Source organism: Heterodontus francisci, chromosome 12 (genome assembly GCF_036365525.1).
Source record: "Heterodontus francisci isolate sHetFra1 chromosome 12, sHetFra1.hap1, whole genome shotgun sequence".
NCBI lineage: Eukaryota > Metazoa > Chordata > Chondrichthyes > Heterodontiformes > Heterodontidae > Heterodontus > Heterodontus francisci.
Window position 1 is genome coordinate 56,040,086 of NC_090382.1, and position 16,436 is coordinate 56,056,521.

The window sequence follows — 16,436 nt, forward strand, 5'->3', positions numbered from 1 at the left end:
TTTTCAACATCTCCCAGTTTATTGTCAACTGTTGCATAGGAGAGGTCAATGAGACTCTGTTTTCCAAGAGAGCTGAATACAATTCATTCCCTCTTGCCCAGAGAGAAGCAGGTATTGCAAACACATGGCTTTGGAAGGATTGTTGGCTTCCCCACACTGTAGTGTGCCACTGATTTCTGACAGTTATTTGCGCATCATGATCAATGCGCCCATTTTTGGGTCTTATCGAACTTTGCAGCAAAAGACTTGTATTTATATAGCCCATTTTATGACCTCGGATGTCCCAAAGTACTTTACAGCAAATGAAGTACGATTAAAATGTTGTCACTGTTGTAATGTCAGAAATCAGTAACACTGACATCCATCAGAATTTGACGGGTCAGTGGGAGGGCGTCTCATTTGCATGAGGCAGGCAGGCACAAGCCAATTTCGCATGGGAGATTGGTAAGGAAGGTAAGAACCCATGGGATCCAGAGCAATTTGGCAAGTTAGATCCAAAATTGGCTTAGTGGCAGGAGGCAGAGGGTGATGGTCGAGGGTTGTTTTTGCGATTGGAAGCCTGTGACCAGTGGTGTACCGCAGGGATCGGTGCTGGGACCCTTGCTGTTTGTAGTGTACATTAATGATTTAGACATGAATACAGAAGATATGATCAGTAAGTTCGCAAATGACATGAAAACTGGTGGTGTCGTAAATAGTGAGGAGGAAAACCTTAGATAACAGGATGATATAGATGGGCTGGTAAGATGGGCGGAACAGCAGCAAATGGAATTTAATCCTGAGAAGTGTGAGGTGATGCATTTTGGGAGGACTAACAAGGCAAGGGAATGGACAATGGATGGTAGAACCCTAGGAAGTAGAGGGTCAGAGGGACTTTGGTGTACTTGTCCATAGATCACTGAAGGCAGCAGCACAGGTAGATAAGGTGGTTAGGAAGGCATATGGGATACTTGCTTTTATTAGCTGAGGTATAGAATATAAGAGCAGGGAGGTTATGATGGAGCTGTATAAAACGCTAGTTAGGACACAGCTAGAGTACTGTGTACTGTTCTGGTCACCGCACTATAGGAAGGATGTGATTCCAATGGAGAGGGTGCAGAGGAGATTCACCAGGATGTTGCCTGGGCTGGAGCATTTCAGCTATTAAGAGAGACTGTATAAGCTAGAGCAGAGAAGACTGAGGGGGGACCTGATTGAAGTATACAAAATTATGAGGCGCACTAATAGGTTAGATAGGAAGAAACCTTTTCCGTTAGCAGAGAGATCAATAACCAGGGGGCATAGATTTACGGTAAGGGGCAGGAGGTTTAGAGGGGACTTGAGGAAAAATGTTTTCACCCAGAGGGTGGTTGGAATCTGGAACACACTACCTGAAGGGGTGGTAGAGGTAGGAACCCTCACAACATTTAAGAAGTATTTAAATGAGCATTTGAAACACCATAAGCATACAAGGCTACGGGCCAAGTGCTGGAAAATGGAATTAGAATAGATAGGTGCTTGATGGCTGGCACAGACACGATGGGCCGATGGGCCTGTTTCTGTGCTGTATAACTCTATGACTCTATGACAAGCACCACTTGGAGCAACCTCAAGATATGCTTGCATAAGTGAGCTCTCTCTCTCAAAAATTTGAATTTCACCCTTACACACACAATATCTGGTATTGTAGCATTGCCCAGCAGTTAATCATGAACTCTTGTTACTATATTTAGCTGCATACATCACAAACCCTTTCAGGATATCCTGGATTTCAGCAAATAATAATAAACACTGTATCAGGCCATAATTTAGGCTATAAAGTAGCATACAACTTCATTAAATAAGCAGTAGTAAGTGACAATGCAGCAGATTACAATAGTTTATCAAACTTTACTTCAACGCCTTGATACAAAAATAACAAATAACTCATCCCTTTGCTCATTTATTGCTGACCTGAACAAAGTCCACATCATAACTTGTGTGGGATTTTGCAAGATCCACAGTTTCTCACAAAGCCTATTACAATGGACTGGGTGAATTTGAGAAGACTGGAGAAATACCTTCCATCTTAATTGAAGTTCAATGAGGAACAAAGGAAATCAAATACATGGCCAAAAAATTCAGCTCCATAGCACTCATAGTTTTATTGCGACAGAATAGTGCTGCCAATGGCTGTGAAGGTGACCATGGCCTAGAATTTCTTTGCATCAGATCCCTCCAGCCTGGAACAAGCAACATCTGTAACATCTCCCAGTTTGTCATTCACTGCTTAAGGGAGATGACTAACACTCTTTAGGCCAGGAGAGGGGCATTCATTGTGTTCTGACTGGCTGCAGTAAGGATGCATTTTTTCAGTGCCATTTTGCTGTTCCTTTAGTAGTTGAGCTATCCGGCAAACCAGAGAGTAGCCATTACACGACAATGGATATTTGCTTAACACGTGGCCAGCATGTGTATAATGAGAACCATGTTGCCACACAAAAGGCTGAATTTTGTAATCGCGCTGCCAGGAGTGGCGGGGGGTACACAAAATTTTGGCATGTGACGTTCGTGACCGCAACGCCTCGATTACGTGGCGGGCAGCCACTTCGAATAATGATGACGGCTGTCCCCCCCAATCACGTGGCAAGGGCGGCTTTGGCGACGCTATTTACGGCGTCTTCTGATGGTGGATTGTAGAGTTCAACCCTCCCCACCTCTGCCCCCACCCCCCCAACAGTACCCACTTGCTGGGAGCCCCCCCTTCCCTTACATCTGCAGATTGAGCTTAGTGACAAAGTCTGATGCCAAAAAGATTCATGAAGATAACAATGCAAAACTTACCTAACCTTTTCAGACACTGAGGACTCCCGCCTCAATGACACCAACTTTTCAAAGACAGGAAATGAGGCATGTGAGTGCCGCACATCATGCAGAAAATTGCGAATGTCTGGTCGGATCCCGGCGAATTATATCCTAATGCATGCAAAACAGTATTTAACATATTTAAACTACAATCCCGTTGCTTCACAGCAGAGGTGCCGCCATGGAATCTCACCGCCTCTGAGAAAATCAGAACCCAGCATTACAGCGTCGGGTTCCGTGGCAGATGAATCTGCACTGATTCTCCGCACCACCCCAGCCATAGAACTTGAGCATAAAATCCAGTCCAAAAAGTAATGGAGCAGACCATTGGGGTTCTCAAGCAATGCTTCTGCTGCCTGGATCACTATGGAGAAGCCCTGAAGTACTTGCTGAAGCATATTTCCAGATTCATCACAGTCTACTGTGCCCTGCATTACCCAGCCATCATGAGGGCAAAGCCCTTGCCACCAAGGATACGATGAACAGCTGAGGAGGAGCAGGAAAAGGAGGAAGGGCGGAGGCAGCCATCATTTCCATTTTTCAGCCGGGCTGACGGCGATCGCCTCATTCGACTACAGTTTCATTGAACATAACCCCAAATCCCCATTCTACAACAGTCACACACCTTACCTTTTCTCTATTACTGATCATCACAACACCCTCTTGGCCACAATGCTGAAATAAAAGCCACCACAAAACAACCATTCCAAACCAGCTTTATCTAACAAACCATGTCATATTGCATACATAATTCAGTTAATCACCCTTCTGCATTTCCTTAGTGCCTGTCTTTCAGATGCCTTTGCCTGTCCTAGTGCTACCTGAGTGGCTGCAACATAACTGGTGGAAAGTTGCTGACTTTCTGTGGGGGAGACCGCAGATGGCCTTGCTGGATGCTGTCGAGCAGTTCTGAGCCTAGAAGGCCTGACTTTGGACGGCACCACCTTGGCATCGGCAGCAGCAATCAGGACTGACTGGCTGACAGGAAGCAGCAATGACACTGGCAGTGTGACGGGCTGGGAGGATGAATGCTGTCATCCTGGGATAGGACAGCTGGTTCAGACTCCATGGAGCCACTGCCATCCCTTGGGGCAGTGCCTCAGCAATCCTAGTAATCAATTGGAGGGCAGAGTGCTATGAGACCCTGAAAGCCCCTTTCAGCACTGGTATCCACAGCCATGATGGCAGCAGTGGGAGCCGGCTTGGAAACAAGTTCAGATTTCATGACCTCAGTCTGAGCTTTCAGTGCAGCATTCAGATGTTGGGTGGCTTCTACTGTGCTTTAATGGAAGCTGAGATATCAGCCATCAGATGATCACATGTGCACTAATGGAGTTGGTCACCACTTCTTCACTGGAGAGGATGGGCTCTGCCCAAAGCCCTGTTCAAGGTTGGTGCTGGACTCCTCCATGCTCCTTGACACTGCATGCAGGCTTTTAGATTAGATTAGATTAGAGATACAGCACTGAAACAGGCCCTTCGGCCCACCGAGTCTGTGCCGACCATCAACCACCCATTTATACTAATCCTACACGAATCCCATATTCCTACCAAACATCCCCACCTGTCCCTATATTTCCCTACCACTTAACTACACTAGTGACAATTTATAATGGCCAATTTACCTACCAACCTGCAAGTCTTTTGGCTTGTGGGAGGAAACCGGAGCATCCGGAGAAAACCCACGCAGACACAGGCAGAACCTGCAAACTCCACACAGGCAGTACCCAGAATCGAACCCGGGTCGCTGGAGCTGTGAGGCTGCAGTGCTAACCACTGCGCCACTGTGCCGCTTTCTGGCAGGCCTCCCAATGAACAAAGCATTTTATTGAGCATGCCCATCAGCTTTATTCTGCATACCACCCCATGAAATTCCTCATCTGCAGCAGAATTCATGTGTGACCTTCACCCTCCAGGGAGCTGGTACCTCTGCTACCTTATCTCCTTGTCCTGGCCGCAGGCCACATAAGCCAGTGTCCCACCACTTGCACATCCCACCTCTATGCTACTCTCTAAAGTTTGAATGGTGCCAGTATCTGAACTGGTGGTTTTGTGTGAAATCGAGTGACAATGTTTCTTCATCATCAGTGTCCTGCTCCACTTGCACTTCACACTCCTGCATCAGTGCTTGAGCGGGTGGCAGTTCTCTACAACTTGTATATCAGAAGACATTGTGGGATGAGAGGGAAGTTGAATATGAGAAGATGGATTATGCAGGAATCTATCATCTTTGAAGGTTTCAGCTCTGCCACTGGCCATGGCCAGTTCAGTGATGGTCAGAACCATCTCCCTATGGGGATAAGAATATGCAGCCGTGCCTGTTGCCTTCGGTTGGGTGTTGCTGCCTCCAGCTGTGTGCCAACTTTTCTTGCAAAAGTGAGGGAAGTGTGTCAGTGAATGTGGTGCAATGTGTTTGGGTGATGTGTCTGTCATAGTTGAATAATTGGAAGTGCGTGCAAGATGAGAGACGCGGGTGTGAAGTTTGCAACAGTGATAAGTGTGTGAGGGTGACGTAAGGTGGTGAATGCAAGACATGAACTGTGTTTGATTGACAGCGTTGGTAGGTGAGTAAAGGGGCAGTGATGAATACAGCAGTCTGTGAGGCTAATGGTTCATTGGTAAGGATATGGCATTTGATGATGCATTCATCGATCTTGACCACTTGTGTAAGGTCACTCGACTTCTTCCTGCACTGCATCCAGGTCCTTGGGGCTAAACCGCTGACACTGACGGTGATAGTCATCTGCTCCCACTGTCTTTTCAAAGTTTGTCTGGCGAGCCTCCTGGCTGCGTGTAGTTAGAGGACCTCCCTCCACCTGTCCACCTCCTGCATGAAGGCCTCCTGTGCTGCATCAGCAAACCTTGGAGCATGCTCTCTGCCCTGTTACATCATTTACGAACATAGCTACGAACCTACAAATTAGGAGCAAGAGTAGGCCATTCGGCCCCTCAAGCCTGCTCCGCCATTTGATAAGATCATGGCTGGGCTGATTGCAGCCTCAACCTTACTTTCCTGTCTACCTTCTATAACCTTTGACTCCCTTGTCAATCAAGAATCTATCGAACTCAGCCTTAAAAATATTCAATGACCCAGCCTCCACTGCTCACTGGGGAAAAGAATTCCACAGACTTACAACCCTCTGAGAGAGAACATTTCTCTTCATCTCTATCTTAAATGGGAGACCACTAATTTTTAGACTGTGTCCCTTCGTTCTAGTCTCTCCCATTAGGGGAAACATTCTCTCAATATCCACCCTGTCAAGTCCCCTCAGGATCTTAAATGTTCAATAAGATCACCTCTCATTTTTCCAAACTCTAATGGATACAACCTATCCAACCTTTCCTCATAAGATAACCCCTTCATCCCAGAAATCAGTCGAGTGAACCTTCTCTGAACTGCTTCCAATGCAATTATACCCGCCCTGCACTGCCCCCCCCCATCAAACCCGTAGGGAGGGTGCCTTGTTTTACAAAGTGCCCTCCCCAATGGAGAAGGCCCCCCCCCCACTGCTGGTTAGATCCCAGCAGCTGGGGGGGGGGGGGGCGGTGTGAAAGAGGCCCTTAAGTGGCCATTATTAGGCCATTTAACGTCCTCAATTGGCCTCTGGGCAGGAATGCCGTCAGCCTATCCTGCCCCCAGGAAAATCACTTGGCAATGGGGCAGTGACGGGCCCTCTGCCCCCACGCCACCTGTTGCACTTCTATAGGCCCCCCTGGCCCCCCGCCTCTGACCCCACCTCAGGAGGGCCCATAAAATCTAGGACTTTATGTATTTTTCACAACTTAGTTTCCTATCTTTGTGTCATCAGCAAATTTAGCAACCATACATTCAGTCACTTCATCCAAATCATTGATATAGATTATAAATAGCTGAAGCCCCAGCACTGATTCCTGTTTCACTCCACTAGTTACAGCTTGCCAACCCAAAAATACCCCATTTATCCCTACTCTCTGCTTCCTGTTAGCTAACCAATCGTCTATCCATGCTAATATGTTACCCCCTACACCATGAGCTCTTATTTTTGTAGTTACCTTTGATGTGGCACCTTATCAAATGCTTTTCCACTCTTCCTCTTACTCAGAGCCTCTTCTGTAATCAGTTCCAGCATCTGCTGCAACCAGAATGCACCTTGCCTTTCAGAGGTGTAGGCTGGTTTTAAGTAGTGCAGGCTAGCTTTAACTGTTATTAGTCTCACATGAACTTAGGCCCCCTGCTGAGGCGTAAGGCCACTTAGCACTGGGCTGTACGGCGCTTCATTTAAATTAACAGGCAGCACAAAGTTTGTATGCTGCCTGCATCGTTTGAATGGTCACAGGTCAATCACACTTCCTGATCCCTGTGCCTGTTTCCCACCCGATTCCAATTGTCCCCCCACCACTTCCAATTGTGGCAATCTGCAAAACAATCTCAAAATTATAAACATTGGGAATGTTCGCTGACTGTGGTATGCCTTTTGCATCCTTTAAAGTTAAAATCTGGGATATAGAAAAGCGAAAGTTACCTTCCATAATGGAAACCTGTTAGTCACCTCAATAAGAGGATTTCCCGAATACTTTTCAGATGTGAGACAACTGTCAATTTACATGCATTATCAATCCTTTTTATCTTAATTGGATAGATTACTTGACAAACCATCAATATGCATTAATAGATTTCCACTTGCTTTTCATGATGATATATCTGCATAGGAATAATGCTTTTGAAGTGACTTTTTGCATATCAGACTCTAATCTATATATACTGCAGCCTGGGGAGTACTGGATCAGCAGTAAGCACAATTAAAGTGTGATCAGTCACATCTCAAACAGATAAGGAAAATATTTTTGTTTGTTTTATGGTTTAAATTGTGCTGAACTATTTGTCATAGAGAGGTATAATGAGAAGGGAGAGGGAAGGTGGGATTGATCTAGCAACATTTCATCACTAGACTTGTTGACCCTTTGATTTTTTTTTTCTTTCAGCATGCTTTCAATTCATACATTGGATCTACAGCTGAATTCAAAATGTAGGTTGGGGAAGGAAATCTTCTGATGTTTTCTATTTCTCTGGTTACTTATGAAGTGGCATTGATTAACTCATCGTGAGTCATTGCCGAGGGGATTGGATACAGTGACTTGTTTAAGGATCCCTGGATACATTCTGTGTGGTTTTGTTGTGGAGGTATTTCAATTGGTCTTTCTGCAATGGTAATTATTCTTTCAATATTTTTATTCAGTGTTAATCTGGAACAGTTCCTGTTATATATAATCCTGTAAAAGTGTTGTTTCCATCTGTTTTAATTTAAAGGCTTGTGACTTTTTATAATTTAAAGTGCTATGGTAGGTGGTTAGGAAAGTCTTCCTTTACTTGTCTTTCTCATTTTCCTATTTTCTGGTTAAAATGGTTCACAAAATTTATCCACAGATTCATCAGTGTATAGGTTGATTATGTAGGGAATGATGACTCTGCAAAATAATTTCAATAACTGTTAGATACCAAAAAGAATGTACATTTTGGAGACTGTAATAACAATTAAGTTTACAAAGGCCAAACTTACCTATTACGTTAGCAGACAGTGGGGCTGCTGCAGGACTGTATCTACGTTAGGTCAGTAACATGTTAACAGGCTGAAACTGCAAATACTTTGGTTTCAGAATCCATATGTGAGTGTTTGTGGTGATATTGATTCAGGAGAGCTTTTGCAGCAAGAACTGTGTTCGGTTATGATATAGTAGACACTTGGAGACTGATTCAGCTCACACTGTCTGCTTCCCATTCAAAGTAATGGGTTGCAGATTCTCAAAAATGTTGGCACTATTTTATCAGCAGTTTAATAGCAATTTCAGACAGTGAGTGTTGTGCAGACACCAATTCCTATTACCTGGATAAACACCTTCTCATCGCTTGAGAAAATAATTTTGTCATGCTGAGTGTGAAATCACACAATGGTATGTAGAAGCTCTAATGTATGCAATTCTGTTTCTAATTCATTTCTCAAATGACTAATTTCCTTTTCTTCACAAAAGAAGGCAGGGGTTTTCCCCTATATCCAAGAATGTGGTACCGCAATACTTCTGCTGACCTCCTCAATCACTTCCAACTACAGCTGCTTCTTTTCGGAGGCAGGCTTCTTCTTCTCATCTGCAGGGAACAGAATCTCCCTGTGGGACCTTACAGCCGACAACATCAAGCCCCAAGACGCATCGGAGAAGTGTGGTGATACCTTGCGAAAATGGGCAGAATTTAGTGCAACATTTGGCGTGGAAATGGAGGTGGGGGTGGCCAGAGAATAGCGTCATTTGAGTCTGCCCAGAAATCCAATGTCATGGCATCGGTTCAGGATTTGGTCAGCGGCAGGAAAGCACCAAGGCAGCGTTATGCCTCAGCGAGGGTCTCACGTATCGTGGCGGTCTGTTGTGCTCTGCACAATCTAACACTGCAGAGGGGGGAAGCCTTGCATGAAGAGCAGATGATGGAACACCAGTCCTCCACTGATGAGGAGGATGTGAAAGAGGGAGAGGAGCAAGCAGCATTGAATGTTAAAGCCCTTGCACCGTAGACCAGGCACATTAAACTACAGGCCAAGGAGGCAAAAGACTATCAAATACTTACCCTCTTCCAGCCACCCTGATGGCCATTCACCGAGAAAACGATAAAGACTGACCTGAATGTATGTAGGTCGTTGCTTCCTTTCCATTTGTGTTCTGTGCCTAGTGCACAGCTAAACCACATGCTACTGCCCATGGGAGATCATATTTAAATGAGGCATGTGCTTACATTGGCTTTCCACTAAGGGGAAAGGGTGAAGTCAGCAGAGCTTGATAGAATAATGAACATTAATGGTTTGAACAAAAGAAATTTATCTGAAACATTACATTTCAGATATCAAACACCCATGAACCCCCAATTGAGTCTAGATGTTTCGTTTTCTATGTTTGCGAGTGCTTCTCCAAGGTGTGAGCCTATCGCCAGCAGCTGGGCTGGAGGCAGGCTGCCTCTTGGCCTGTGATGAATCCTCTGGCTGCCTGAGGCCTGGAGGGCCCCAAATGCCTGAGGGTTTCCTGCACAGATGTAGGACTCTCCTCAGGCGTCACTGCTGCTGGAGCTGGGCTCACTGGGGGAGGGACTGAGGAGCCGCTGTCCGCACTCAGAGCACCCTAAGGGGAGGCCCCAGATGTGGAGGGTAGCCTCCTCTTCCCTCTCAAGGCACACATGAACCTCTCTACTGACCAGAGAAGGATGAGGAGCTGGAGAAGACTCCAGAGGCCTCGTCTTTTTCTTGCCTTGCCACTGCTGCATCAAGCTCATTGCCAAGGCAATGGTATGCAGGTCTGTATACATCAGTGGGATCTGGCTCACCATGAGGGTTGCCAACCTCTCGATGGAGGAAGCCATGTGCTCACATGCTTGAGACATGACCGCACTCTTGGCATGGATGGACCCCTCCATCATCAGCTCATGGCTGCGTATTGTCTCTGGCATCTCCACCAGATGTTGCCTTACCTCTCGCTGAAACTCCAGCATGCCCTGTGCTGGCGACACCAGGGGCTCGTCATGCGCTTGGGACTCAGCATGGGGCCGGCCACCCAGAGTCCTCTGACTGTCAGAGGTCTCGGCTGCCTCAGCCAGCTGCTCAGACACATGTGCGGTGCTGTCACCAGCTTGTGACCCTAATTCTACAGCTGAGCGGAAACCCACTGAGGTGAAAGTATCTGCGCTGGTGGCAGGTGCAGGAGAGTCATGGGATGGTGCATCCTCTGACTGCTCCTCCTCCTCAGAGGTGGAATTATGTTCCCGTTTTACTAGAGTCTCCTGCGAATGCTGACATGCATGAGGGAACAAAAACATGTAAGGGTTAGGATGAGCAGATCTCATCATGCCAACCATGTGTGATGTGGGTCTCTAGAAGTGATGGAAAACTGTATGTTGATGGAAAACAATCCTCACTCTCTTGCATAGAGATGCCAGTCACTCCATTTACTGTTGAGCAGCCGACCTGGGTCACCAAAAATTCTAGTGCCTCCTCCTCAGCCGTGGAGAGAGACCTGATGTCTGGGATGCCTCCACCAGTTCAGGATGTCTCCCTGCTGTTATGGTCATCTTGTCCTGCAAGTGGAAAGAGGGAGATAGTCATACTTCACATAGAAATCAGCATGACAGTTCTGCTAGTGGCAGCCCCTTGTCCCCTACTGGGGTTTCCTATACAGCTCATGGTCCTGTCAGCTTTCAGGGGAGTTAATGGGGGTGAGCTGTGAAAGAAGGTAGCCAGTGGCTGAGAAGTAGCCATGCATCTGTCAGGATGAGGTGATGCTTAATTCCCCTTGCCAGTGCTTCTGCTGTGCCTCCCTCCCTATGTTCTGCTTCCTGTTGCATTTCCATGTGGAATCCCTAAAATGGAGAGCGGTAAGGAGCAATCACCTTGGCAAAATGAATGAAGTCATTGACCCTCCTACGACACTGTACCCATGATCAGGGGGTGACCCCACAGCTGCTGACCTCCTCAGCAATCTCCATCCAGGCTTGCTTGGTCAGGCAGGAAGACTTTCCTTGCTATCGCTGGGGAAGAGGACCTCCCACCTTTCCCTTGCAGCATGAAGGAGAATCCCGAGGGAGGCATCGCTAAACCTTGGGGCCACCCTATGTCTTCCTTCAGCTATGGTTTCTGCAGGCTTGGGTTTAGCTCCTTGCCTATCAGGCAGCACAACGGGTCCTGGGCCAACAAGGGTCACTCAGGAAAGCAGCCTTTTCAAAACAGGCAGGAGTGACTGCAGGGCTGGCAGGCCTTTAAATATGGTGCCAGCACCTGCTCTAGTGCTGTATTTGGCATCTTACCTCCTGCCCCCCATACCTCCAGTATGCAAAATGGCCACCAGCCATGCGATTGCGGTGGGGTGGCCATCCACGTGCCCAATGGGAACGGCGCCCATTTCCCAGCCCACCGCCGAATTCATCCCATTGTGTCTCTATTTCTGCAGCCCTTGGTTCTGTCTGAAGACCTCTACCATGCAGCTACTTGAAGGTAAATCAGTGCCAGATCAGTGGGAGGCACTCAAGAAAGATAGTGAGGGTTCAGAGCAAGTATATTTCCTTAAAGAAAAACAGTGGAACTAACAAATCTTGGGCCCCCGATGTAGAGGTGTTTAAAGGAGAGGATATTGAAAAAAAATGGAAGCTTATGACAGATACCGAGTGCTCAATACTGCAGAAAACTGAGAACAGTCTAAAAAGTGCAGGGGCAAAATTAAAAAGGAAATTAAGAAAGCAAAGCGAGGGCATGAAAAAATATTGGCAAGTAAAATCAAGGAAAACCTTATAAATATATAAAGAGCAAGAGGATAACTAAAGAAAGAATATGGCCAATTGGGGACTATAAGGGTAACCTATGTGTGGAGGCAGAACACGTTGGTATGGTTCTTAATGAATACTTTGTGTCTGTTTTTACAAAAGAGAGGAACGATTAGTCATTGCAATCAGGGAGTAGGAGTGTGAAATATTAGATGAAATTAATATAGTGAGAGGAAATATTGAGGCGTTTAACATCTTTGAAAGGGGATAAATCCCCAAGCCCAAACGAAATGTATCCTAGGCTGCTAAGGGAAGCAAGAGAAGAAATAGCGAAGGCTCTGATCGTCATTTTCCAATCCTCCCTGGTTGTGGTGCCAGAGGACTGAAGGGCAGCTATTGTTATACCATTGTTTATAAAGGGAGAAAGGTATAGACGGAGTAATTACAGGCCAGTCAGCTGAACCACGATGGTGGCAAAAGGATTGGAAAAAATTCTGAGACAGGATAAATCTTTTAGGAAGACACAGATTAATCAAAGACAATCAATTTGGATTTGTTAAGAGAAGGTTGTGTTAGACGAACATGATTGAATTTTTTTGAGGAGGTAACAAGGAGGGTCAATGAGGGTACAGCATTTGACTTCGTCTGCATGGATTTTAGAAAGGCTTTTGATAAGGTCTCACATAGCAGACTGGTCACAAAAGTAAAAGCTCAAGGGATCCAAGGCAAAGTGGCACATTGGATCCAAAATTGACTCAGAGGCAGAAAACAAAGATTAATGGACGACGGGTATTTGTGACTGGAAAGCTGTTTCCAGTGGGGCTCAGTACTGCGTACTCTGCTTTTTGTGGTATACATCAATGATTTGGACTTGAATGTAAGTGGTTTGATTAAGAAATTTGCAAACAATACAAAAATTGGCCACGTGGTTGATAATGGAAAAGAAGGCTGTAGACTGCAGGAAGACATCAATGGATGAGTCAGGCGGGTGGAACAATGACAAATGGAGTTCAGTCCAGAGAACTGTGAGGTAATACAATTTGGGAAGGCTAACAAGGCAAGGGAACACAGAATAAATGGTAGGATGCTGAGAAGTGTAGAGGAACACAGGGACCTTGGAGTGCACGTCCACCGATCTCTGAAGGGGTTGGACAGGAAGATAAGGTGGTCAAGAAGACATATGGGATACTTGCCTTTGTTAGCTGAGGCCAGAATACATGAGTTGGGAGGTTATGCTGAAAATGTATATAACACTAATTAGCCACAGCTGGAGTTCTACGTGCAGTTCTCATTCTCTGAGACCAATACTTACTTCAGCTACTCTTACTTTTTATATATTTCTAGAAACATTTGTTAACTGTTTTTATATTTCTTGCTAGTTTACTCTCGTACTCTAATTTCTCCCTCCTTTTTTTTTTTTAAAAAGTCACCCACTTCTGGTTTCCAAAATTATCCCAATTTTCTGGCCTACATCTAAGCTTTACAGCATTTACCTTTTATTTCATTTTGATAGCATCCTTAACTTCCTTAGTTAGCCACAGATGATGCATTCTTCAGAGTCTTTCTTTCTTTCTCAATGAAATATATCTTTATTGAGAGTTATGAAGTATCTCCTTAAATGCCTGCCACTGCTTCTCTATTGCCTTACCTTTTAACCTATTTTCCCAGTCCATTTTAGCCAACTCTGTCTTCATAAACTTAAATAAATGCATTTACAAGGGTAAGACACTAGTTTCAGACCCAAACCTCTCGCCCTTTACCTGAATGTGAAATTCTATCATATTATGATCACTCTTGCCTAGAGGATCCTTCACCATGAGGTCATTTATTAACTCTGTCTCATTACACATTACTAGGTGTAAAATATGCCCTCCCCACCTCCAAATCCACTGCGGGGAAAGAGCATAAAATTACCCCCACATCTCTGTAATGGCTATCATATCATACCCATTTATTTCTATTTGTGCCATCAATTCATCTATCTTGTTATGAATGCTGTGTGCATTCAGATAAAGAGCCTTTAATTATGTCTTTTTCCTTACACTGACCTTATTTGTTGGTGCACTCTTATGTTTGTACACTCTGTTCCTTCCTGTCACACTCTGGTTAGAAACATAGAAACACAGAAAATAGGAGCAGGAGTAGGCCATTCGGCCCTTCGAGCCTGCTCCGCCATTCATTATGATCATGGCTGATCATCCAACTCAGTAGCCTGTTCCTGCTTTCGCCCCATACCCTTTGATCCCTTTCGACCCAAGAACTATATCTAACTCCTTCTTGAAAACATACCATGTTTTGGCCTCAACTGCTTTCTGTGGTAGTGAATTCCACAGGCTCACACCACTCTCTGGGTGAAGAAATTTCTTCTCATCTCAGTCCTGAAAGGTTTACCCCGTATCCTTAGACTATGACCCCTGGTTCTGGACTCCCCCACCATCGGGAACATCCTTCCTGCATCTACCCAGTCAAGTCCTGTTAGAATTTTATAGGTTTCTATGAGATCCCCCCTCACTCTTCTGAATTCCAGTGAATATAATCCTAACCGACTCAATCTCTCCTCATACGTCAGTCCCACCATCCCAGGAATCAGTCTGGTAAACCTTCGCTGCACTCCCTCTATAGCAAGAGCATCCTTCCTCAGATAAGGAGACCAAAACTGCACACAATATTCCAGCTGTGGCCTCATGAAGGCCCTGTATAAGTGCAGCAAGTCATCCCTGCTCCTGTACTCGAATCCTCTTGCTATGAAGGCCAACATACCATTTGCCTTTTTTACCGCCTGTTGCACTTGCATGCTTACCTTCAGCAACTGGTGTATGAGAACACCCAGGTCTCGCTGCATATTCCCCTCTCTCTCACATCATCTCTTCAGCCATGTATTCATCCGATATATCCTGTTATTTCTACTCTGACTAGCACGTGGCACTGGTAGTAATCCCGAGATCACTACCTCAGAGGTCCAACTTTTCAACTTACTTCCTAGCTCCCTATATTCTGCTTTTAGGACCACGTCCTTTTTTTCCCTATGTCATTTGTACCAATGTGTACCACAACCACTGGCTGGTCACCCTCCCCCTTCAGAATGTCCTGTAACCGCTCTGAGACATCCTTGACCCTAGCACCAGGGAGGCAACATACCATCCTGGAGTCTCATTTGCGGCCACAGAAACACCTATCGATTCCCCTTACAATTGAATTCCCTATAACTATTGCGTTCCCACACTTCTCACTCCTCCCCTGTGCAGCAGAGTCAACCATGGTGCAACGAATTGGGTTGTTGCTGCTTTCCCCTGAGAGGCCATTCCCCCCCAACAGCATCCAAAGCGGTATATCTGTTTTGCAGGGGAATAGCCACAGGAGATTCCCGAACTGCCTGTCTAGTCCTCTTGCTCTGCCTCCTGTGGGGTCTGAGCCTGCGGTGTGACCACCTCTCTATGTGCTATCCACGATACTCTCCGCCTCGTGGATGCTCCAGTGTCCCCAGCTGCCATTCCAGCTCCGAAACCCAGGCTTCCAGGAGCTGCAGCTGGATACATTTCCTGCACACACGCTGGTCCCGGGCACTGGAAATGTCCCCGGCTTCCGACACGGAACACGAGGAGCACACCATGGCTTTGAGCTCTCCTGCCATGACTTAACCCTTTAAATTAAACTAAGCTTTTTGGAAGATCTTAATGTCCAAAAGTATCAGTTACTCTCGGGCCCTTCTTCCCTGGACCTCATTACTACAGAACTCCTTTAAAAAAAAAACACTACCTACTATATTTGAAATAAACTTAAAACTTTAAAAGTTTACTTACCCGAGATACTTACTCAGCTATTTACAGCTATTCCCTAATGGCAGTGACTCACCGACCAATCACCTTACAGCTCTCCTGTGACGTCACTGTTGGCATTTCTTTTTCAAAACGCCGGCGCGCTGCCGCTGCACTTTTAAACTCTGCCTGTCTCACTCAGTCTCGCTCCTTCCCATTGCCACTGCACATCTATTCAAGAAAGCGGGGTCTGGGTGGGGGGGGGGGGGGGGGGGGGAGCAGTGGGGTGGGTGCTGACAGAAAACAGGAAACTATAGGCAATTAGCCTAACATCTGTCATTGGGAAAATGCTTGAATCCATTATTGGGGAAGTGGTAGTGGGACATTTAGATAATCAAACTACAATCAGGCAGAGTCAACATTGCTATGTAAGGGAGATGGTGTTTGATAAATTTATTAGCGTTCTTGGAGGAAGTGACAAGCAGGGTGGAAAAAGGTGAACGAGTAGATATAGAATATTTGGATTTCCAAAAGGCACTCGATAAGGTGCCACATAAAAGGTTACTACACATAAGAGCACATGGTGTTGGGGG

The 16,436-nt window shown here is 45.8% G+C and overlaps 1 protein-coding gene across 1 annotated transcript in view; it reads left to right on the plus strand.

Moving 5' to 3' along the window:
- Positions 1 to 7,921: 7,921 nt before the first annotated feature.
- Positions 7,922 to 16,436, plus strand: part of LOC137375598 (complexin-2) — a 362,538-nt gene continuing 354,023 nt past the window's right edge. Inside the window, exon 1 of the mRNA XM_068042960.1 lies at positions 7,922 to 8,010. The gene's annotated coding sequence lies outside the window, so the exon portion shown is untranslated. The remainder of the gene's footprint in view (positions 8,011 to 16,436) is intronic.